General features: G+C 43.2%; 1 protein-coding gene across 8 annotated transcripts in view; it reads left to right on the top strand.

The window, feature by feature from the left end:
- Nucleotides 1-25,978, top strand: part of cobl (cordon-bleu WH2 repeat protein) — a 559,613-nt gene that overhangs the window by 352,075 nt on the left and 181,560 nt on the right. The window lies entirely within an intron of this gene.

Genomic DNA, 25,978 nt, shown 5'->3' with positions numbered 1-25,978 from the left:
CTTTTAAATAAATCTTGAATTTATACTGGTGTAATGAACATCACAATACTAATTTGGATAACCATTTTCCATAATTTGATATGTGGTTCAGCAAGTTTTATCCAGTGCGTATCTGAGAAACCTCTGATGTCCAATGACCAGTCTTTAATGAGTTAGCTGAACTAATTCAAGGCAACAATAAGGGTGTTGCAATTCGTCTCAGTTCCCTTGTGATAATAAAGGAAATATTGACTATGGTACTTACTCCAAATCACAACTTGTGACCCTTGCTTGAAGTGCACAAAATATTGGGTGCGAACACGACCTGTGCTATGATGCTCCCTGAGCTTGAATAGGCTGCTGATGCTCACCCTCAAAGTTCACACATGAATAATGGCCAATTGTGCGAGGGATGAGAAGCTAACTGACAACCATAGAACCAAATCCCAGTAATGAACCATTGCCATCAGGGGAAGAGGGAAGGGAAGGAGAAAATTGGTGAAGGTTACAAAACATGGGAGAGAAAAAACGGTATGTGTACACGCTTAAAGGCACAGTTTATTAAAAATATAGGATCTTGTAATATACAAGCAGTCCGACTGATAGTTATAAGGAGTGGAATTTCTAATATATGGCATACGAATACTGGAAATTTTAAGGTCAATAATGAAAATGTCAAACCATTGTTGCAGCTATCATTTTTATGGAAATATTAAGTTGTTGAAAGGAAGAACGTCAATAGAAACGAATTTCCTTCCCTGGTTGATACTTTTTCATAGTAACTCTATTTATAGTTGCACTTCTGGCATTGGTGACAACTGTAAAATAAAACAAGCAGTTAGATGCAGGGATGGTGCCAGAAGACTGAAGAATTGCAAATGTTCAAAAAAGGGTGTAAGGGTAAGCCCAGGAACTACAGGGCAGTCAATTTAACCTCAGTGGTGGGAAAGCTTTTAGAAACAATAATCGGGAACAAAATTAACAGTCAGTTGGACAAATGTGGATTAATTGAGGAAGTCCAGCACAGATTTGTTAAGGGCAAATTGGGTTTAACTAACTTGATTGCGTTTTTTGAAAATGTAACAGAAAAGGTTGTTGAGTGTGTTAGGACAAGGTGAGAAAGGTGTCTCAGGGTCTTTTCAGCCTCCGCCTGGTCTTTCTGTCTTATTGTAACAGGGATGTCATTTATGACTGATCAGGAGTGTTTCAGTGCTGTGTCAGGGTTGGAAATGGAGTTACAGTGATCAAGCTCTGTAAGATGTAGACCAAAAGGTCCACTGCCAGGGTTGATTTTTTAGAGGTACCCACATACACAGTCTAGGCCACACTGCAGTTATAGGTGCCGAATACTTTAAAGGAGGAATTATGCTGGGACTGAGCCCTTCAAGAGCACTGGTAGTCTCTTGGGTAGCTGTTTCTCAATAACCAGGGAGTAAGGGATAATAGGACCTACAGTAAAGCCAAGGGAAAGGCAAAGGTCCCTCTAAAAACTTTATCCTTTGAGAGAGGCATGTGAAAATGATTTTGCATCACTATGTATAGGCAATGCCATCACATGCTTGTGTTCCAACCCCATATCTGGTGAACTTTTAATACCCAGCTTGAATCCTTTCAGGGAACAGAAGGAACAGCTTGTGTTTCACCTCTGGACTCCAACCCCTCCTGTCGAAATCTTAGTAATCTTTCTCTTTATTAAAGAGATTGATATTCTATATATTGATTTTATTGCTCCCGTTCACTTTTTCATCTTGCATATTTACTGATTTGCACACTGTTTCTCCTGCTTGCATCTTTACTGTGTTAAAATAAAGACTTGTTACACTGTCCTTTTCAAAGTCATTCTTCCCCAGGACTTCAAAACTGTGGAAGTTCTTAACTTTATTAGTCTGCCATTTCTCCGACAATTGGCAGGCTTTTTAAATTCAAGCTTGGCATTATCAAATTCTTGATTTATTTTGTTTTCTTTCCTAATCATTTCAACCTTAGTGGTATCCTCTATTAGGAATCTATGTAAATTAAAAAACAAAGTCTCCATGTGTTGCTGGAGCGAGGAAATTACTTGTTAAATATGACAGCCGTGGCTGGAAAATATATTTGCATAATAACAGACAGTGCTTGGTAGGACAAAGGACCATTCCCTGACACATTCAACCCACAATGGATCTTGAACACCAGGTATTGTGTGTAAGAGGAGCATTCCAGAGACTGATAAGGTGCTACAATCCAGTATTGGTTTGACCAGCTGGTCACATGACTAACTGGCTGCTCCAGGGTCTTTTGAACTAGCCCCAGAGAGTTTGAACTCAGAAAGACTGTTGCTCCTGGACATGATAAGACCTCCCTCCTGTCTGCTCCCATCTCTTACTCACAAGCCTCTGAATCCACTGAAGACACATGAACCCCAAGAGAGAAAAGTCTCCTACAGTGAACAAGGTTTAAGAAGAATACTGGGCCCCAACGAAAAGTAAGATCTACCCACAATCAAGGACTCTACAGTGAGCTCGAAGCACTGTAACAAAAACTCTTCAGATATTGCCTCAAACGTTTCCACTTTATTTTTCTTCTGCTCTTTTCTGTCTCTATGTGCACGTGTGTATCGTGTATGGATGCTAGCGTGGTTGCGTTGTGCATCCATAGGCGTCAACCAAATTAGAGTTTAAGTTCAAGTTTAATAAATTTCAACTTTTCTTCTTTAAACCTAAGAAAACCTGATAGAGCTGGTTTCTTTGCCTTTTAATTGGAAAGCGGTGAACAATGATCCACGAAGGGGGAGCAAAAAACACGGTGGTGTTTAAAATTAAACCCTGTTACGGTAAGACCAGGTGAAGGCTGAAAGGGAACCCTAGACACCTTCCTCACTGGGTCGTAACAAGTGGAATAGTGATAGGTATGGCGGCAAAATACTATTTCATTAAAAAATAAACATCTACACAAATTACAACATATTTCGAAATCATGACCTACAAAGAAATTGTAACATTAAAAAGGGAGTAGGCATCTGAAATGTCTGTTAATTTTTGAGTCTGGTTAATTACAGCGCCCAGCTGCAGAGTTATGCTTCATTAGGGACAAGTAGAACGGAAATCTGCAGGAAAAAATTGGGATTCTAATTTTATTCCTGCAAATTTTTGATTTCCTTAGCAAAGAGTCATTCAACAAACCGTACTGAAAGCATAATCTACTTCCGCATAGCAGATAGATGTAACAGTTGGATGTGTGTAACAGATAAATCTCTCTAACACTTTTAAAGTTTTGATACATTTGTAATGTCAGGCTGAGCAATTGAGAATTGTTAACTACATCATGAAATTATGGGAGAGAAGTTGATTTTTCAAAATCTCTAAAGTGAGTACTTTTAGAAAATCTGTCTATAACATTTGCTGAGCCTTTTCATGTATGAAATTTCTCAATACACGCTCCTATATTTTGCAATCATTCCTTCTAAATTTATTCCTCCAATGCACAAAGCAAAATGCCTATTTTCAATCTCTTAGCTTCATACACCTGTTTCCTAGGAACTAATAATTCCAACAACTCAAGGAATGACAGTCAAAAAAGTGTGACCTCTTAATTCTAACAATTCTAACAAATGCATTGGCAGGTCAGAAGCTAAGCTTTTATTAGCCAAAATAAGTGCAAAGATTGTTATTTTGCCAATTAAATACCCAAAACTTAAATGATTTTAATTAAAGTACTTCTTTAAGTCTAGCTCCCATTTTCCAGTTTATTTTTCCTGCTTCTACCAGTTCTGCAATCAAAACTTCCATCTGCAAATGGCCTTTTACACCAATTCTTTCATTTTCCCCATTTGTTTTATCTCAGTAGACTTCCATTCATATTCTTTGTTGCCCTTTTTCCTAAAGTGTGGAAATCAAAAGTAGACATTACTTGAAGGAGGCAATACCCAGACTTATAGGCATGTGGACATTTAGACAGGTTTCTGGCAGCAAGTGGTTACATTTGTCAGCTGAATACCCTGTAAATTCTGATACACAACTTCTAAATCTACCAGACAGTAAGTTATGACAACCAGACATTAGGTAAATAATTCAAATCTACTACCTTAATCTTTCAATGCTCTCTTGATTTCGGAACTATGTCATTAGATTGGAAATTTGTTAATGTCCCTCCATTATTTTAATACAGTGGGAGAGAAAAAGCAAGTAGTTACAGAGCTGTCAGTTTAATGTCAATTGTGGGAAGTTACTAGAATCTGTCATTAAGGATAGAGTGGCTAAGCACTTGAACACATATGAGCTGATCAGAGACAGCCAATATGGCTTTGGTAAAGTTAAATCACGTCTGACTAATCCAGTTGAATTTTTTAAGGTCACTAATAAGGTTGACAAGGGAATAGCTATTTATGCTATCTACATGGGCTTTCAGAAGACAGTTGATGAGGTTTCACACAAATGATTATTGGCAAAAATGAGAGTATATGGAATTGGGGGTAGCTTTGTGACAAGAGGGAAATTTGTTGGGAGATGGGAGCCAAAAAGTGGGGATGAAGGATAGGTACTTGATGGTAGGATGTGACAAGTGGTGTTCCCACATTTCAATGTTTCATTATATTTATCAATAACTTAAAAGAAGGAATAGGGTTTTTATGCAAGTTTGCAGGTGACACTAATATAGAAGGGACTGTAGGTAGCGCAGATGGGAGGAGGAAGTTGCAAAGGGACATAGACAAATTGATTAAGTTGGCAAAACTATAGCAGGTGGGAGTTTAATGTTGGTAAATGTGTGGTCATCCACGTTGGATCTAAGAAAGATAAGTGAGTATTTATAAATGTTGAGAAATTAGCAACAGTAGAGGAGTAAAGAGATTTGGGAGTCAAAGTACACAAATGATTTAAAACAAGCAGACAGGTACAAAAATAAATCATTAAGGCTAATGGCATGTTGGCCCTTTACCTCAAGGGGGGGCTGGATTATGAAGGGGAGGAAATTATGCTTCAGTTGCATAGTGCTTTGATCAGATTCTAGCTGGAGTACTGCATTCCTCTTTGGGCACTGCATCTCAGGACTGAAAGGGGTACAGCACAGATTCCACTGGGATTTACAGGGTTAAATTATGAGGATAGATTGCATAAATTTGGCTTTAGTACAAAAGATTAAAGGGTAACCTAATCGAGCTGTTTAAAATGTTAAATGGATTTGATAGAGTAGATACAAAGAAACTGGGTAGGATTTTATAATCTCGCCACTGAGGTCAGCGAGTTGAAAAAATGACAGCCTGCCCCCGCGGGCCGCACGCCATAGAGTCACCGCAATCTCCAATGCGGCAGCTCATTTGCATTCCCGGGGCGGGCCGCTCCCCCCCCCCCACCCAATCACGTGGTGGGGGCAGGCTGTCCATCACCGGCAATGGTGTCAGCTGCCTGTGCGCTGGCACTGACGCCATTTTTTAAAGAGCTGTCAGCTCTACCTGCTAATTTAAATATTTAAAGGTAAATTGAATTAAAATAAATAAATACATCACTTTTCTCTCTCTCCCACCACCCCCCAATAACAGTTAAATTATTTGCCCTTTCCCCCCAAAACACTTACCTTTACCATTTGACCTTCACCCCATCAAACTGCACAAACTTTCAACTACAACCCTTCTCACCATCTCTATACCCATGATGTTTAATTTGACCCCGTTCCCCGCCCTCCCACACTGATAAATTTACCTCACCCGTTCCCGCCTCCCCCCCCCCCCCCCCCCCCCACCAGAGCTGCACCTCATTTCACTGGACGGGGATCCGAAGGCATGGAATGCTGGCCACTGGGCTGAAGATCACAGCAGGACATCAGGCGGCGATGTGAGCTTAATTAAATCAATCATTTAAATTTATTTAAATATTCAAATTGGGGTCCCGTCGCGAGTGGCTATTGGGCCGTGGTGTGTGGCCGCCGTCTCCTGGAGGCATCTTCCAGCACCTCTCGCCACGAAACCTGAGCAGGGATGGTGGGGGGGGGGTGCTGAAATCCAACCCACTCTTTCCTCCGGTGAGGGAATCAAAAACTGTCCTCAGAACTTGAGTGAGGTTTAGTGGAGTTTGGTATAAGATATAAGATAAAGACTGAGACAAAGACAACAACAGCTGAACACAAAGGCTTCTCCTTTTATTCTTCTGTCATAGTTTCACTTTCACTTTGCTGGCATGAATGTTCTGCAGCAGCCTCTAGAATGTATTGGAATTGGAATTTCAAAACACTACAAGAACGAGGGGATATTACCTAATAATTAGTGGTAGGTCCTTTAGGTCAAAAATCTGGAAGCACGTTTTCATACAAATTGCAGTAGAGATTTGGAACTCTTTCCCCCAAGAGGCTGTGGATGCTCGAACAATCGCAGCTCTCAAGATTGAGATCACATAATTTTTTGGGGGTAAGGGTACCAAGGGATATGGACCTATGGCAGATAAATGGAGTTAAAGTACAGATCAGCCATGATCAGCACAGTGGCGCAGTGGTTAGCACCGCAGCCTCACAGCTCCAGCGACCCGGGTTCAATTCTGGGTACTGCCTGTGTGGAGTTTGCAAGTTCTCCCTGTGTCTGCGTGGGTTTCCTCCGGGTGCTCCGGTTTCCTCCCACATGCCGAAGACTTGCAGGTTGATAGGTTAATTGGCCATTATAAATTGCCCCTAGTATAGGTAGGTGGTAGGGAAATATAGGGACAGGTGGGGATGTGGTAGGAATATGGGATTAGTATGGGTTGATGGTCGGCACAGACTCGGTGGGCCGAAGGGCCTGTTTCAGTGCTGTATCTCTAAAATAAAGGGTTTAATTTTGAAATACACAGTGTTTTGAGCTCCCCCTTGGTGAATCCTTGTTCACCACTTTCTAATTATAAAACAAAGAAATGAGCATTAACAGGCCTTCTTAGATTTAAAGAAGAAAATTGAAATTTATTAAAACTTAAACTCTAATTCAGTTAACGCCTACGGATACACACCGCACCCCACGCTAGCATGCATATGCGATACGCACATGCTAATAGAGACAGAAAAGAGCAGGAGAAAAATAGTGGAGAGGTTTGAGGCAATCTCTGAAGAGGTTTTTTTTTTATTGTGCTTCAAGCTCACTGTAGAGTCCTTGATTGTTGGTAGTCTTGCTTTTCGTTGGGACCCAGTATTCTTCTTAAACCTTGTTCACTGTAGGAGACTTTTCTCTCTCAGGGTTCATGTATCTTCAATGGTTTTCGAAGCTGGTGAGGGCAAGATGAGAGCAGACAGGAGAGAGATGTTCTCAGTCCAGGAGCAAAGAGCTTTCTCAGATCAAATTCTCTGTGGCAAGTTCAAATTTTAAAAAAGCAGCCAGTTAGTCATGTGACTAAATTGGTCTGACCACGTCTGTTTGTGTATTCAGCCATTTTAGCCGTAAATCTGGAATGCTAGCTCCTCCACCTTCAACGTCTGGTAGTCAGAGGTCCATTGTGGATTAAATTGGAGCAGTGAGTGGTCCCTTTGTCCTTTCCAAGCACTGTCTGTTACTATGTAAATGACTTTCCAATCAGGCGCTTGGCAGTTCTTTGTAATAGGCCCTCCTTTCTTCCCAGCAACAATTTAAAGTTTTAATGTTCATGTGGCGAAATAATGTGTGCCTCATTCTTGGCACGTGGGAGCCTGCATGACAAGTGTAATGCAGTTGATGTGATGTACATGGACTACTAAAAAGCATTTAATAAAGTGCCATATAACAAGTTTGTCAGCAAAGTTAAAGCCCATGGAATAAAAAGGACAGTGGCAGCATGGATACAAAGTTGGCTGAGTGACGGGAAACAGAGGGTAGTAGTGAATAGTTGTTCTTCGGACTGGAGGAAAGTATATCGTGGTGCTCCCCAGGGGTCGGTATTAGGACACTGCTTTTCTTGATCTATATTAATGACATAGACTTGGGAGTGCAGGACACACAGTTTCAGAATTTTTAGATGACACAAAACTTGGAAGTATTGTGAACTGTGAGGAAGATAATGATAGACTTCAAGATGACCTAGGCTGGTGGAATAAGTGGACACATGGCAGATGAAATTTAATGCAGACAAGTGCCAAGTGATACATTTTACTGGGAAGAATGAGGAGAGACAATATAAAATATAGGATACAATTTTAAAGGGAGTGCAGGAGCAGAGGGACCTGAAGGTATGTGTGCACAAATCGTTGAATGTGGGAGGGCAGGTTGAGAAAGCAGTTAAGAAGGCATACGGGATCCTGGGTTTTATAAATCGAAGCAAAAGGAAGGAAGTTATGATGAACCTATAAAACACTGAAATAAAAACAAGAAATTCTGGAACCACTCAGCAGGTCTGGCAACATCTATGGAAAGAGAAGCAGAGTTAACGTTTCGGGTCAGTGACCCTTCTTCGGAACTGGAATGTCTATAAGTCTGGAAAGTCTATAAAACACTGGTTTGGCCTCAACCGGAGTATTATGCCCAATTCTGTGCACCTCACTTTGGGAAGGATGTGAAGGCATTGGAGGGGGTGCAGAAAAGATTTACGAGAATGGATCCAGGAATCAGGGACTTCAGATGCGTAGATAGATTGCAGAAGCTGGGGATGTTCTCCTCAGAGAAGAGAAGGTTGAGAGGAGATTTGATAGACGTGTTCAAAATCATGAGGGGTCTGGACAGAGTAGATAGGGAGAAACTGTTCCCTTTGGCGGAAGGGTCGAGAACCGGAGGAAGTTGTGGATGCTGGGAGATTGAGTAAATTTAAGGAGGAGATAGACAGATTTTTAATTAGTAATGGGTTGAAGGGTTATGGAGAATGGGCAGGAAAGTGGAGTTGAGGCCGAGATGAGATCAGCCATGATCGTATTGAATGGCAGAGCAGGCTCGAGGAGCTGAATTGCCTACTCCTGCTCCTAGTTCTTATGTTCTTATGACACCAATATAAGGCGACATGAGGAAAATCTTTTTTATGCAGCAAATGGTTAGGATCTAGAATGTACTGCTTGTGAGTGTGGTGGAGACAAATTCAATCATGGTTTTCAAAAGAAAATTGGATGATTATCTGAAGAGAAAGAGAATTACAGGGCTAACGGGAAAAGGCAGGGGAGTGGGAGGAGCTGAGTTGCTGTTGCAGAGAGCTGGCACAGACAAGACAGACTGAACAAACTCCTTCTGTGCAGTAACCATTCTATGATTATATGGTTCTAGGTTTAAGGAAAGTACAAATTACGTCAGTGTACCCTTTTTTGCCGAGGAAACAACGCAGTAGAAAATAGATAAACACAAAAGTAAAAACATGTTTTTGAATGCTCATCCTATTTGCACTAGTTCCATTGCTCAGCAGCATTTATGTTGGATATAGATGTTGTTCAAACCAGTAAGCGCTATAGCGTAATGCTGTTGAAGGTGATTTTTGTTCAACAGTACATCTGCTGCTGAAAGGAGTTATAAAAAAATCATGTTGTTTATACTTGTTAACAGAAGAAGGAACAATAGTTGTATTGGTCAGCATAATATAGTTTTGTCAAATGATCAGTATGTGTATACTTGCCACAGTACAGCCAGCAAGCTATACGTAGATAGGCCTGGAATTCCATGGGCGATTTCCTATTCTCCCAGCAGGAGATTAGTAGAACCTCAAGAAAGTTGGCCATTTTTGGCCATTTATTCTGTTTCTTGGCAAGTTCAGCTGATCTCCCATGAGAGTTGTGCATGAAGATTAGGAGAACCTGTATGGAACTTAAGGTCCACGTGTTTTAAGCTGTTATTTAAAATGAAAGTCCGAAACATGTTTGCTTTATGATGCAAAATATTAATAACAAATGAGATTTCTGTACTCAGCAAGCTCTCCTTCCATTGAAAACAAGCTGTTAGTTGTTTATTTCATGATAAGATTGACCATTGAATGTTGACTCTAAAGGATTAATATTTTTGTTCATTTCCTAAAAGAGGGCTTTGTTGTTAAAATTTCTAAACACTCTGCATAAAGACCAGTATGAGAACTGCATCTGGAACTGAATTAGCAAATCATATCACATGATCCTCTGTAAATGTTCTTTTGTCAGATATTGCCATGTAACAGAAACAGATGTAGGTAGTGGAGAATAGTGGATAAAATGGCATCTGTTATTTTCTCAAGATGATCAATAGAAATGCACTTAATTTTTAAATAATGTTTAAATAGCTGGGGACTTTGATCAGCAGCCAACTACCACTGAATGCAAGTTCGACCTATCAAGGCAACTGGACCAGTGCAGAATGTCTGATCAGGTCACATCCAAATCATATAAAATTCACACCTGATGTCTGTTGAGTGCTTTCACTAAAGCTAGTAAATGCACAAGTACACAACATTCTACCTACCAGTCTTAAATAATGAAATTCACATCGAATGTTCAAAACATCTATTTTGCATGAAAAATTCTTAAGAAAATAAACGTTGTTATGCTTTTGTTAAGTCATAATACTGATACAGTTTGTTTTGAAAATTATTTAAGCAGAAAGCTATTAAATAAATGAACATAACATGTTGGTATATCACAGCCTCAAACATTGAACTGTAAATATGAAGGATTGCACTGTTCTGGTTCTTCTTCCATGCTCTTTCAATAGGCAAATCTTGAGGATCCTGTCTGATACTTGGGTGCCATCACTGACTACTTTGGATTTTCCTCTGAGCATGGGGTCATTGCTCCAATCTCCTCAGAGTCTACAGAATGCTGCCCTCTTCCTGGCACTTCACTGCAGCCCATGACCTCCATAGCAGGAGGAAAGCGACACACTGATAAGAAGTTCTGTATCATGTGCTAAGGAGGTTACAAACCAAATGTATGTCATCCTTTCAGATATCCCATTTTGGTCATTATGCCGGACATATAAGGATCAGTTCACTTTATTGCACCAATCAAATCATGAGCAGCCCATCTACCAAGCGGACCATACTGAGCTTGTGTTAATAGCTTAGTTTGCTCTGTATGTTTAGCATTGTAATTGGCAGATATCAAAGAGTTTGAAGGTATTGACTCAAGAGGCCCTTTTCAATGGAGCAGTTTCAATTCTTTGACTATCTCATAACACAGCCTTATCTTTTACTTCTTTTTCCTCAAGCTTTTTTGTTATGGATCACTTCTGGTGACCTGCAGCAAGGCTTAATTAGCTGCCTCCCTGGCCTCAGTGATCGGGACTTTTGGCTGCTGATGGAGTTGTATGCTGTACTCTAGCTGTAGGTGTACAGTCTGCTGTCTCTGGCATCTTGCTTTCTCACCATGCTTTGGTTTAAAGCATCATTTCAACATTGCAAGGAAACCAATTTCAGTATGGATTCAAACTGTAGTTACCACAGCTTTTCATTTCTCCATTATTGGTTCAATAGGGGACCAGTCTGTGGCTCCTAATCTTATGAAAGGAGAGTGGAAGATTAATCCGATTTGGTTACCTTCTCTGTTGGCGTGCAACTTGAATCTGATGCAACATTACAACCAAAGTGGAAAATTGTTGTACCTATAGCTTTCATTCAAAAGAATTATAGAATGCTTCACTTCAGCGGCTCATGGAGCGAAGTAGAGCAGTTAGAAATCAAAGGCTGAAATTTTATGGCTCCCCAACGAGCAGCCTGGTGGTGGAGGGGGCATAAAATTGAATGGGGGGGGAGAGGGAGGGACCATTCCCGACGCCATCCCGCCCCCACTGCAATTTTACACGGGACGGCGGCGGCGAGAAATGGCCCGCCCGCCCCAGGCCAATCTAGGCCCTTAAGTGGCCAAATAACTGGCATTTAAGGGCCTCCTCCCGCCACTGCGGGTATTTTACCCACGGTGGGCGGACAGCAAAGCCTGCAAGAACACTGCCAGATAAAAGCTGGCGGCCTTCTTACGGGCTAGCAGGGTTCCCTCCTGATTGAGCACCCAAGGCCCCAACTGCCCACGCCATAAAAACTCCTCCCCCCCCCCCAAATAACCCCCCCTTGCCTCGCTAGGGCCCGACTGATTATCCCCGGTGAGGCCCCAAAAACTTACGTTTGTTCCGGGGCCATCCTTCACCTTGCTTGTGATGGTTGGGTGTAGTCCCAGCAATGGCCACCGCTCCTGGTGGCACTCCTGGGACTAAGAGCTGCCAGCCCGCTGATTGGCCGACAGCACCAAAAGACAGGACTTCCTGCCTCAAGGAGGTGGAAGTCCCGCCCAAGGCCAATTAAGGGCCTGGGGAGTGAAAGCGGGCTCACTCCCGACTTTTCGGCCAAAGTTTCTTTGCAAGATAGCTTCAGACTTCATCTTGTTTAGTCAACCTGTTGACTTACTCCATACACTTCTACAGAAAGCATTGGGCTAAAAATTAAACTGTTCCCATTTATTGGGGTATCGGGGGGTGCTGGTTGGCGTCAAAATTCCCGAACAGCCCATGCCTAGTCCAGTTGAAGCAGGCAGCATGTAGACTTCATGCTGCATCCTCATTCCAAGATTGTAGTGTCAGCTGAGCACAACCCATCTACTGGCTGGCCAAATGCTGAACGGGGGCCCAGTAGCATGCATGCTACTTAAAGGCAGCCTGCCCTTCTTAAATGTGAGCTGCAAAAATTGTAAGGAAACTGCTGTTGGCTGTCTCTACATGAATTGTGCTCTCACTTCTTTCTGCTTCCACGTACTTCCAGCTATTCAGCTGTAGCAGGCACATCACCCAAACACTAACTTGACATTCCTCCCTCTCTCTTGCAGGACAAGGTGGCTGATAACCATAGGGAACAGAGCAGAGCTGGAGGGGGACAAACCTCTACATCACCTAAGCCCACTGGAGGAGACTATGCTCAGCACCATGAGACAGGCTGTCACAGAGCCCGTTGTATCCAGTACCACTGAGAACATTCAGGAGGACTGTATATTTCTAGCTTATACCCTTCCCACAACCCACCTCAGCCTCATCCTGCATTCTGGAATGAAGTGCAAGCTGCAGATTTTGTGACCATGAACTTCTTACTTTTCACCCCACTCACCTCACTTTACCCCAGACCTCTCCTTCTGATTTTCTGCATTCAGATACCCAAGATCTGCCATCAGGCCAGCCAATCCAGCTTCATGAGAAAGGATGAAAGCTGATACAGACCACTGAGGAAGAAGCACTGTCACTTGATCTGATACTTGCAGCCACCAGCTCAGATACTGGCACTGCACATATCTTAGAGGGTTAGTATAAATTCGGGATTTGCATGTTGTCATGAAAACCTCACCTGCCAAGAATGAGACATATTAATTTTTTCATATGAAACATTAATTTTAATCTGTTGCTGGACTGAAAAGATATCTTGTTTATAGAGATTACAGCAGTGGCTGGAAACATTTGCATTCTAAGAAACAGTTGCCTGGAGAAGACAATGGAACTCCTAATGATCTGATTAACCAAATGGATTTTGATCACCAGACACTGAATGAGTAAAAAGCCAGCATTCCATCTCCCCACGCCCACCCCCCCCCATTGAGGGTGTCTGCTAAGATGGAGAATCCACAAAAACACAGGCGAGTTTGTCCAAAAAAAAGCTGTTCACATGACTGACCTGCTGGCCCAGGTTTGGATTTGAATTGTGTTCATAGAACAGTTTGGGTCAGACTGCAATTTGAAGACAAAAGAGAAGGAAGGTCTCTCTCTGGCTCTCTCTCTCTCTCTCTCACAAATTTCCAGACCCACTGAAGCCACTTAAACCTCAAGAGAAAAAACTCCTACATTGAAACAAGTTTGAAAGCGTGCACTGGGCCCCAACGAGATGGCAAGATTTAACTGCAACTCAAAGAGTTTACATCGAACTCAAAAGACAGTAAATGAACTCCAACTATTGCTTCAAACTTTTCCCCTTGATTCTTTCTCCTTTCCTGTCTCTATCTGTGTGTGTGTTTATCGCGTATGCATGCTGGAGGGTCGCATCGCGTTTTCGTAGTACTTTTAACCGAATTAGAGTTGAAAGGGTAATAAACTTACACCTTTCTTGTTTAAATCTAAGAAAACCTGTTTGGTTGATTTCTTTGCCATTACAATTGGAGAGAAGTGAACAAGGATTCACTGAGGGGAAGCTAAAAACACAGTGTTTTAAAAAATTAAACCTGTTACGGTCAAACCAGGCAAAGGCTGAGAGGGAACCCCTAGACCCCTTTTTCACCTGGTTGTAACAATGTGGTGAATCACTGGGCACGAGTGGGTTGCAACCAGGCTGGGGTACAGGACTATTTCTGTGCCAGCTCCCCAGAGGGCAAAGTTGCAGATGAATTCTACTACAAGCGACTCAGATGAGGACTTTGATGGGGTGGCCTACAGGAGAACGCTGATGGACGTGCACACCGAGATGCTTGGTGCATTGGCAGGCCTGCCAGGAGACCTCTCGTTACTGTTAAGGAACATGGAGGAATCAAGCTCCAGCATTGTAAAGGGCACCAGCCAGAGCTTGGAGCCCATGGTCAGCTCCATGACAGCACTTGCGGTCCCACCTATGATGCAGCGTTTCGTGGCTGCTTTCTCAGCTTCAACAGCAGCACAGGCGGAAGCCACACAAAATCTGAGTGCTGCATGGTAGCTTAGACTGAAGTCATGAGATGCATACTTGCTACATGCAGGCTCTGCCTTCTGCCATCATGGCAGTAGATACCAGTGCTCGAAGGGGTGTGCAGGCTCCCCTAGCAGGTCAGCAATCTGTGCTCCAACAGATTTCTAAGATTGCTGAGAAGCCACCCCAGGGGAGTGGTAATGGCTCCCTGGTATCCAAACCCAGTGGCCCTCTCTCAGGATGACAGCACTCATGCTCCCATCACTGCGACTCCACCAGTGCCCTTGCTGATGCCTCAGCAAGCCAGCCCAGACTGCTGACGCCAGTACGAAGTTGGGCCCTCAAAGCCCAGAGCTACTTGAAGGTGTCCTATAAGGCCACCTGCACTCTTCCCCAGTGAAATTCAGCGGTCTTTCACCAGCCATGCTGCAGCCACTGCATAGGAGAACCAGGCCAGGCAAAGGCACTCGCAAGACAGGCGCTAAGGGGATGCACAAGGGCGAATAGTAGAGTTATTTTTGTATCATTAGATATGTTGTTGGTGTCTTTTATTTCAGGATTTTGGCCAAGAGGATGCTGTGATGGGATGTTACAGATGTATGGGAAGGTGGGGAAATGTGGAGCAATGATGGTGAAGGAATGATATCCTAAGGGCACCTCAGTCTCAGTAGGTGCTAATTGACAGCCTCTTCTAAGCGAAGAAGTTCCAGATGCCTCCTCCCTTCCTTCTCTTCTTTTTCCTCCTGCTCCCCACGACGTGACCTCCATATGCCTGGTTGTGGGGGACGCAGCAAACTACCATGAACTTGGAGACACGCACTGGCGAGTATTGTAGGGTGCCCGCCGAGCAGTTCAGGCAGCAGAACTGTTGCTTGTGAATGCCGATGGTTTGCTGCACAATGTTTCTGGTGGCAGCATGATTCTTGTTGTAGGCCCACTGTCCTCACCTGGTCATTTGGCAGAGGGAGTCATCACCCAGGGGTAGATGAGGTATTCCTTGTCTCCAAACAGCCAGCCTCTGGTTCTTGATCAAAAACAAGAAATGCTGGATTCACTCAGCAGGTCTGGCAGCATCTGTGGAAAGAGAAGCAGAGTTAACTTTTCGGGTCAGTGACCCTTCTTCGGAACTGGTTCTTGATAGTAGCCCAAAGGTGGCAGGAATTGCTGACTGCCTCAGGATGAGGTGTTGTTGCTGCTGCCAGGATAGTGGGCATTAACCGATATGTTGGTTTGGGCCTGGTCGCACACCATCTGCACATTAATGGAGTGGAACCCCTTTGCGGTTCCTGTACCTCTCCCTGTTGACATGTGGGGTCTGTAGAGCCACATGTGCGCAGTTGTTACTCCCTGCATCATTCAGAATCTCGCTACTCAGGCAAAGCCACATGCCCGATCATCCTGCGTCTCTCCAGCTAGAGAGAAAATGATGAGCTCTCCTCTCCTCGCGTACAGAGCCTCTGTCACCTTCTGGATGTAGTGATGAACGGTGAACTAGGATATGTTTGCAATGTTGCCTGCTCCAGCCTGGGAAGGATCTGGTTGTGTTAAAATTCAGAATGACAATAACTTTGGCAGCACTGACCACACCTTGCTGTGAGACTGCAGTTCCTGTTGAAAGACATGGCACAGTTCAGTAACCACCTCCCTGATGAATCTCAGGTGCCTTAGGCATTGTTGTTGAATGAGGTGGAGAAGTGCTCCCTGAAAAGCTTTGGTGAGTAGGGCCCTTTGTGGAGAGCCCTCCTCCTCCTCCCTGTGCACAGAGCTTCTCCTCTCTGCAGCCTCAGTTCCATTTCCCTGTCATATTGCAGCCTTTCTGTGGACAAGTCACAAAACTCCTCTGCTGTCCCAGTCAGGATGCAGCATCACTCCCTTACAAATCCAGAATATCATCAGAACTAGTCCAAAACACACCAAAGTACTTTCACAAACTTTGCCAGAGCAGCACTAAGTCAAAAGCATCTTTAAAAAGCGCTAATGGAGGTGCGGGGTTGGGGGGGGGTGGTGGGAGGAGGGACCCTCGTGCAGCTGGGTTAGCATTCTGGGTGTTCAGGGGACCTGTGTGGTCCAGGTTTGCAGAAGGTGGATCAAATCAGCCTGAGGACTGTTTGGCATCACAATCTGCCCAGTGTGAAAGCTTCTAGCACATCTATGACATGCCAGCAGTCGCACCCTTTCCAGTATGTGCAGGCTGTGGCTAGAAGCATTGTGTACACCATCTTGAGGACCTCCAGCTTCCATAGCATCAGCCCCAGCAGCGTTAAGGAGTTGAATTTTGCAGCTCTTGACTACTACATGAGCTTTATTTTACTGGATAAATTTAAGTCCCATTTGCAAACCAGAAAGTTGTTGATGTTTAAATTGCTATCTCAAAATAGAAGTTAATAAAATTGCTACCTGGTACCAAACCCTTTGAGTTGTATGAAAGGTGATCAAGTAAGAAAATGACCATTTCCTTAGCTAGTCTTAAAAACCTTGCTTTGAATAACACCTGCCAAACTGCTTATTGGAGCAAGGCTCATACAAAATGTTGCCGGTATTTATCAACAAAAGCAAGTCATAAATTTAGTAATAAATCTTTATTGAATGCAGAGGTCTTGTCTGGGAGAAAACACAACCCCATTCTTCAAGGTGCTGCTGAATCAGAACAGATGGTATGGGGAGAGTGAAGAAGAAAGCACACAGATCCTTCAAAGTAGATCATTCTTGTTCTTTGAATGGAAAGCATCTTTGACTTACTGAGCTCTCTCCAATCAAACCTCCTTTAAGCTCTCCCTCTCGAATAATCGGGTTGTTTGAAAAAAGTAGTGTATTTGCTGTCACCTTCTTGCCAATTATAGTCACACAAATACTTATGAGAAAATCAATTAACAACAGAGTTTGCATCAAAACTATCTGAAAAGCACATTTTACCCATTGGCAATTTGAGATTGTTCCAACTTGTATGTCTGGCAGTGTCTCAGGCAAAGAATGAGGGAGAAGGTTCTCTTCTTTGTTCATCTTGACTTATTGGAATTTTATTTTTGCGAATTCAAATTTGTGTGCCTTCTCATTACAAAGCAGTGATGTGTGTAAGGCATATTTCTGCTCCTGTACTTTAAAAAAAATTGCTGTGAATTTAATTACAAAATAAATAATTACAAATGAGTGAATTCTCAGTGATGCCTCAAATGGAATGTTATTGTGCATTTCTTAATGATAAATCTTTCCAGTCGATACTTATCATACATATTATCAATGTAGCCTACTACATTTATTGCAAAGTTAGTTTAAGCCATTGAGCTCTGATCTCTAAGCCTTTGAAACTTTATTAAAATGTACTGTTATAATCCTTGAATTTCATTAGATACTTTCCTGTTTCTTGGTGTGCAGAGAACGTTACATAAACATGACATTCTGTTGGTGGTATGATGGTAACAGTTCCAAATGAGCTATAGACATGGGTTGTTTATTTTTCACTCTCATAGTAGTGAAGATAATAGACTCGGGATGTAGAGTTCCAACAGGAGCAATGGCTCAGCAAATTTACCAAGCAAGCAGCTGAGCAGTACAGACCACGAGCATCTTGGTTTTGATTCCTGATATGTGCTGAATTGGTTGATCTCAACTGGCCTGGCTCAGTGCCCCTGAGTTACAGACTAGAAAATTGGCTGGACTGCTCACTTCTATTCACCATGTAGTGATCTGTGTTGGAAGTGCATGTGTGTGAATATCAGGTGAAGGTTACAATGCCTCCCCACTCACCCATGGTTGAATAAACTGCTGACTCTTACTCTGTCAAAGCTCAACATGAATCACTCGGGGATGTACAAGAGGGCAGTCAGCACTGTGAAACCATCTCCCAACTAGTGGATCAATGCCTTCAGAAAGCAGGGCAGTGGGGGGGTGGTTGGGTTGCCATAAAGGAGCTTGGATTTTCAATAAACTTGACTATATTATCCTTGTTTGTTTTAAACCTATGTGCTATGAAATAATGTTCTTTAATGAAATTAACATGTCAGAAGTTTTTTTATTCTAAGAGTTTCATCAGAAATTTTAAGCGTGTTGCTAGAATTTTTCTTCAGTTAATGTTTATAAAAATGTTAAACATTACTTACGTATCACAAATCCAGTTCCTTATCAGATTCACTTTACAATATATACAGTTACACATTACATTTTTAATTTGGGTAGTGGAGTTGATTACATTGTATTCTGCAGAACAGAGGAAGTGTATTCCTCCACCAAAGCAAACATCCTTGGGCCATTATGTTCCAAGAGTTTTAATTCATGTGAAAATATTTGGTGTTGCAGCACAACTTCCTCAGTGGAAATGTTCAGTAATAATGGAATCCAGTACAGAGAGGAAATCCCAGCTATTTTCAACATTTAGATGACTTGGATGTTTATGGGAAGTTTCCTGTGTTACCCTGAAACAGAGCAAAGTTGAACTAGCTGAAGATGATTTGAATCCTTTTAATTACTAAATACTTGCATAATGGACATGGTGCAAAAAATATTTAAAATACATTTTGACTCTATTTCTGGTGCTGTTTGGTTTGGCTTATGGTATTAGTTACTTTTTTACCTTTGTGGTCTTTATTCTTAGTTAAATTAATGAAAACTTTATTAATCTGTATGAATCAGTAACAGTAACACATCTATGTATATTTGCATCACAAGATGAAGAGTTTTTCAGTAGTTGGCCCTTCTTTTCTCATAGGTAGGCACAGAACACAACTCTTAACTTTTTTGAGCCCCCCCCCCCCCCCCCAACCTTGTTCTCTAATGTAAAAACTGCAGTCATCTGCAAACAACTGTTGTGATGATTTTCTTTCTCCTGCTGGACGACAGTTAACTATACTCTTAAATAACTACTTACAAGTGAACAAGTTGCAAATCCTTTATATGTGATCTAAAAAACAGGTGTGTTGGAATAAATTGTGGGCTGTAATTCAATCTCAAGATACTTTGCTTTTGTAGTCCATGACCCCTGAACCTGCGAGTTGCCTTACAGGCTTGTAAATCAGTCAAAACCAATTGGGAAATATATTTGAACACATGTAAACAGACTCAAAGACAACACTAACCATTACCTAAATTATTACCAGTTACAGGACTAACCAACGATTAATAGGATGCACAACCAGTCATATATTAACATCATTAATGTTCGTTCAGAAATCCTGTTTTATCCAAACTGGTTACATTTAAGAGCTGTGTTCCGACATGCTCAGTAAAGAATATAATGACTATTTTGTCCTTGTGCTGGAAGGTGGTAGAATAATCAATGTTTAACCAAGGTTGGAGCAATGCTGTCAGTTTGCATTGCCAATAATTTTTCAGAATAATAAAAACACACTGTACTTTTAACAAGCAAGACGGTTGTGCAAGCATAAATCAAAATACTGCTGTTGTTTGAAATCTGAAACAAAAACAGAAAAGGCTGGAAACAGCAGGTCAATCAGCAGAGAACAGACTGAACAGATTGTCTCTGTCTGTCGATAAATATATCAGAGAGGAAGCATAATCAGATGATTAAAAGAAAAATACTGCGGATGCTAGAAATCTGAAATAAGAACAGAAAGTGCTGGAAATACTCAGCAGGTCTGGCAGCATCTGTGAAGAGAGAAACAGAATTAACACTAAAATAAAAGCAAAATACTGCGGATGCTGGAAATCTGAAATAAAAACAAGAAATGCTGGAACCACTCAGCAGGTCTGGCATCATCTGTGGAAAGAGAAGCAGAGTTAATGTTTCGGGTCAGTGACCCTTCATCGGAACTGACAAATATTAGAAAAGCCACTCCAGGTCAAGTCGGCATAAGGAGGGAGGAAGTGTTGGGTATTCTAAAAGGCATTAAGGTGGACAAATCCCCAGGTCCGGATGGGATCTATCCCAGGTTTCTGAGGGAAGCGAGAGAGGAAATAGCTGCGGCCTTAACAGATATCTTTGCAGCATCCTTAAACACGGGTGAGGTCCCGGAGGACTGGAGAATTGCTCATGTTGTCCCCTTGTTTAAGAAGGGTAGCAGGGAAAATCCAGGTAATTATAGACCGGTGAGCCTGACGTCAGTGGTGGGGAAGCTGCTGGAGAAGATACTGAGGGATAGGATCTATTCCCATTTGGAAGAAAATGAGCTTATCAGTGATAGGCAACAAGGTTTTGTGCAGGGAAGGTCATGTCTTACCAACTTAATAGAATTCTTTGAGGAAGTGACAAAGTTGATTGATGAGGGAAGGGCTGTAGATGTCATATACATGGACTTCAGTAAGGCGTTTGATAAGGTTCCCCATGGTCGGCTGATGGAGAAAGTGAAGTCGCATGGGGTCCAGGGTGTACTAGCTAGATGGATAAAGAACTGGCTGAGCAACAGGAGACAGAGAGTAGTAGTGGAAGGGAGTTTCTCAAAATGGAGACGTGTGACCAGTGGTGTTCCACAGGGATCCGTGCTGGGACCACTGTTGTTTGTGATATACATAAATGATTTGGAGGAAAATATAGGTGGTCTGATCAGCAAGTTTGCAGACGACACTAAGATTGGTGGAGTAGCAGATAGTGAAGGGGACTGTCAGAGAATACAGCAGAATATAGACAGGTTGGAGAGTTGGGCAGAGAAATGGCAGATGGAGTTCAATCAGGGCAAATGCGAGGTGATGCATTTTGGAAGATCCAATTCAAGAGTGAACTATACAGTAAGTGGAAAAGTCCTGGGGAAAATTGATGTACAGAGAGATTTGGGTGTTCAGGTCCGTTGTTCCCTGAACGTGGCAACGCAGGTCAATAGAGTGGTCAAGAAGGCATACGGCATGCTTTCCTTCATCGGACGGGGTATTGAGTACAAGAGTTGGCAGGTCATGTTACAGTTGTATAAGACTTTGGTTCGGCCACATTTGGAATACTGCGTGCAGTTCTGGTCGCCACATTACCAAAAGGATGTGGATGCTTTGGAGCGGGTGCAGAGGAGGTTCACCAGGATGTTGCCTGGTATGGAGGGCGCTAGCTATGAAGAGAGGTTGAGTAGATTAGGATTATATTCATTAGAAAGACGGAGGTTGAGGGGGGACCTGATTGAGGTGGACAAAATCATGAGAGGTATAGACAGGGTGGATAGCAAGAAGCTTTTTCCCAGAGTGGGGGATTCAATTACTAGGGGTCACGAGTTCAAAGTGAGAGGGGAAAAGTTTAGGGGGGATATGCGTGGAAAGTTCTTTACACAGTGGGTGGTGGGTGCCTGGAACGCGTTGCCAGCGGAGGTGGTAGACGCGGGCACGATAGCGTCTTTTAAGATGTATCTAGACAGATACATGAATGGGCAGGAAGCAAAGAGATACAGACCCTTAGAAAATAGGCGACAGGTTTAGATAGAGGATCTGGATCGGCGCAGGCTTGGAGGGCCGAAGGGCCTGTTCCTGTGCTGTAATTTTCTTTGTTCTTTGTTCTTATACGCAAGTGAGGTGGGTGTGGGGCAAGAGATAACAAAGGAGGTCTAGATTGGACCAGGCCACATAGCTGACCAAAAGGTCATGGAGCAAAGGCAAACAATATGTTAATGGTGTGTTGAAAGACAAAGCATTAGTACAGATTAGGTGTAAATACACTGAATATTGAACAGCAGCAAGTGCAAACCTGAAAAAAAAACAGTGGGTAAGCAAACTGAACAAAGTAAGATGAAATGAAATAAATGCAAAAAAAAGGATTGTAAAAAATGTAAAAAAGAATGTAAAACAAAAGGAAGAAAAAATAACTAAAAATGAAAGTAAAATGGGGGGCTGTCATGCTCTGAAATGATTGAACTCAATGTTCAGTCCGGCAGGCTGTCGTGTGCCTAATCGGTAGATGAGATGCTGTTCCTCGAGCTTGTGTTGATGTTCACTGGAACACTGCAGCAATCCCAGGACAGAGATGTGAGCATGAGAGCAGGGGGGAGTGTTGAAATGGCAAGCAACCGGAAGCTCAGGGTCCTGCTTGCGGACTGAGCAGAGATATTCTGCAAAGCGGTCACCCAGTCTGCGTTTGGTCTCCCCAATGTAGAGGAGACCACACTGTGAGCAGCGAATACAGTATACTACATTGAAAGAAGTACAAGTAAATCGTTGCTTCACCTGAAAGGAGTGTTTGGGGCCTGGGATAGTGAGGAGAGAGGAGGTAAATGGGCAGGTATTACACCTCCTGCGATTGCAGGGGAAGGTGCCCTGGGATGGGGACGAGGTGGTGGGGGTAATGGAGGAGTGGACCAGGGTGTCACGGAGGGAACGATCTCTTCGGAATGCTGACAGGGGAAGGGAGGGGAAGATGCGACTGGTAGTGGCATCAAGCTGGAGGTGGCGGAAATGGCGGAGGATGATCCTTTGGATATGGAGGCTGGTGGGGTGAAAAGTGAGGACAAGGGGAACCCTGTCACAGTTCTGGGAGGGAGGGGAAGGGGCGAGGGTAGAGGTGCGGGGAATGGGTCGGACACGGTTGAGGGCCCTGTCAACCACAGTGGGGGGAAATCCTCGGTTGAGGAAAAAGGAGGTCATATCAGAAGCACCGTCATGGAAGGTAGCATCATCAGAGCAGATGCGTCGGAGACGGAGAAACTGGGAGAATGGATTGGAGTCCTTCCAGGAGGTAGGGTGTGAAGAAGTGTAGTCGAGGTAGCTGTGGGAGTTGGTGGGCTTATAATGGATATTAGTAGACAACCTAATTAACATTTCGGGTCTGTGACTTTTCATCAGAGTTGGCAAAGGTTACAAATGCAGTAGGCTTTGAGCAAGTGAAAAGAGGGAGGGGGGAAGAAGAACAAAAGGGAAGGTCTGTGATAGGGCAGGGGGCAGGAGAGATTAAATGACAAAGATGTCACAGAACTAAGGCAAAGGGAGTGCTAATGGTTGTATTAAAAGACAAAGCATTAGTCCAGAGAGAGTGTTAATGGCAGAATAATGAACAGCTCTGTCCAAAAGCAAAAACCTGAAAAACATGTTTAAGACAGGCCCATGGTTAAAAAATAAAATAAATTAAATTAAATTAAATAAAAAGGCAGTCATGCTCTGAAATTGTTGAAATCAATGTTGAGTCCAGAAGGCTGTAGAGTGCCTAATCGGAAGATGCGATGCTGCTCCTCGAGCTTGCGTTGATGTTCACAGGAACACTGCAGCAGGCCGAGGTCAGAGACGTTGGCATGGGAGCAGGGTGGTGAATTAAAACGGCAAGCAACCAGAAGCAAGTGGTCATGGTTGCGCACTGAGTGGAGGTGTTCCGCAAAGCAGTCACCCAATCTGTGTTTGGTCGTCCCATTGTAGAGGCAACTGCATTGTGAGCAGTGAATACAGTATACTAAATTGAAAGAATTACAAGTAAATCACCGCTTCACCTGGTAGGAATGTTTGGGGCCTTTAATGGTGAGGAGAGTGGAGGTAAAAGGGCAGGTATTACACCTCCTGTGATCGCATGGGAAGGTGCTGTGGGAAGAGGATAAGGTGTCGAGAGTGATGGAGGAGTGGACCAGGGTGTTGCTGAGGGAACAACCCTTCAGAATGCTGACAGGGGAGGGAAGGGGAAGATGTGTTTGGTGGTGGCCTCACGCTGGAGGTGGTGGAAATGGCGGATCAGAAGATGGAGAAAATATTACTCATTCAAGTAGCAATGAGGAAAATAAGACCTGTAATTAGCTGAAGTGAAATCTGAGGAAAATGCAAGAAATTGGAAGAGATGGAAAACCTAGAAGGGCCAGGTATGAAATTGAAATAGATTTGTAAATGAGGATATAACCAAAGTCTTAGTTACTGAAGTCACTAGACGTGAACAGCAGATGTACATTACATTTTTACATCATGAGTGCTTCAGATCCTTCTGAGTATTGCAGCTGCTACAGAAGACTCCCAAAGTTTTCAGAAGCATCAATAAACACCAGGCTACACAACAGAAATAAGTATTGGCAGAAGTACATTAAAAGGATCATAGACTCCAGTGAGGGTTGGAAATATTGCTTAAAAATTAATAGGATATAGTAAGACAGCACTAAACCAGGAGAATTCCTGCAATCCTGCTACAGCATGAGAGATAGAACTTCTAAGATATTTCTGTCCCAAAAGCTTATAAAGTATAGGACAGGCAAAAGCAAAGTTACAAACAAATTGAAGTCTAAGGAGAATGTGGAGGAAAGCTACTTTCATAATAACGGCAGAAAATGCTGGAAATACTCGGCAGGTCTGGCAAATCCGTGGAGACAGAAACTGTGTTAATGTTTGAGGTCGATAACCTTCTGATGAAAGGTCATCGACTTAAAACGTTAACTCTGATTCTGTCTCCACAGATGCTGCCAGACGACCTGAGTATTTCCAGCATTTTCTGTCTTTATTTCAGATTTCCAGCGTCTGCAATATTTTTCTCTGCCACTTTCACAACAAGCTGCCAACACTGAAGTGGGCAGTGTGAAGATTGATTCGCATTCAAAGACATCGACTGGAATTTTTACACACCCCACAGGCGGAGGCTGGAAGCGGGGTGGGGGGATGGGGGTCCATTCCTGTCGCCTTCCTGCTCCACTGCAATTTTACAAATGGCAGCAGCGAGAAGCAGCCCACCCAGCTCAGGCCAGTTATGGCCCTTAACTGTCCAATTAACTGCAGATGGCTCAAGATCTCAGGAGGCCGCTCAGTAAAGCCTGGTGGCCTCCTTACAGGCTGGTGTGGGGGCCCTCCTGATGGGGCACCCTATGCTCCATGGAGGGCCCTCCACGTCACAAGTCGCCCCACTGCACTACATTCCCACCCCCCGCCCCTCCAAACCCACAAAACCAGCACCCCCCCCCCCTGCTTGTCTCGCCGGGGCCCGGCTGATTGTTCCCGGCGAGGCTCCACACACTTAACTTCATTCTGGGGCCGACGTCCCTCTTGCTCATCTGTCTGGGTGCAGTTCCATCAGTGGCCACTGCTTCCGATGGTACTGCTGGGACTGAGAGCTGCCAGCTGCTGATTGGCCGGCAGTTCTCACAAGTGGAATTCCTGCCCGAGGCCAATTAAGGGCCTGGGCCACTAAAATCATAGCGTGGCTTGCGGGCTCACCCCGACTTCTTGGCCAATGGGCGGGGCCTCCAGCCTAACGTAAAGTTCCGGCCATAGTGGATAATGAACTCCACCAGGAGCTAAAACATTTACTAAGGTAAACTAACGGGAAGTACTTCATCACTGGGAGAACTCAATTTTCCAAAGCCTTCAGCAATCGTGTAGTATTATAGGCTAGCAAGAAAGATAACAGATCAAAAACTTTCGGTATTTTATTTAAGAGCAGTATCGGCAGAAGTCGATTTAAAAGGAAAACACTTGAGAAGTTAATAGAGTAAAGTGGAGAGAATCTGAAGTGAAAGGAAACACCTGTGGATTGTAAATGATAAAGGATAGTACCTGACACAAGCCAAACTAAATAAAAATGTCCCAGAGAATAAAATTAAAAGGGGGCACTTTATAAAAACTAACTAAAAAGGGAGCACCCACGAGGAAAGAAAGTTAAACTATAAAGGGGTAATGGGAGAAATAGAACAAGAAAGGCAAACTGCTGAGAAGTGTATAACTGA

The sequence above is a fragment of the Heterodontus francisci genome, chromosome 2 (assembly GCF_036365525.1).
Source record: "Heterodontus francisci isolate sHetFra1 chromosome 2, sHetFra1.hap1, whole genome shotgun sequence".
Classification (NCBI taxonomy): Eukaryota; Metazoa; Chordata; class Chondrichthyes; order Heterodontiformes; family Heterodontidae; genus Heterodontus; species Heterodontus francisci.
The sequence above is the reverse complement of the archived record's forward strand: the minus strand, read 5'-3'. Positions and strand labels throughout refer to the sequence as shown.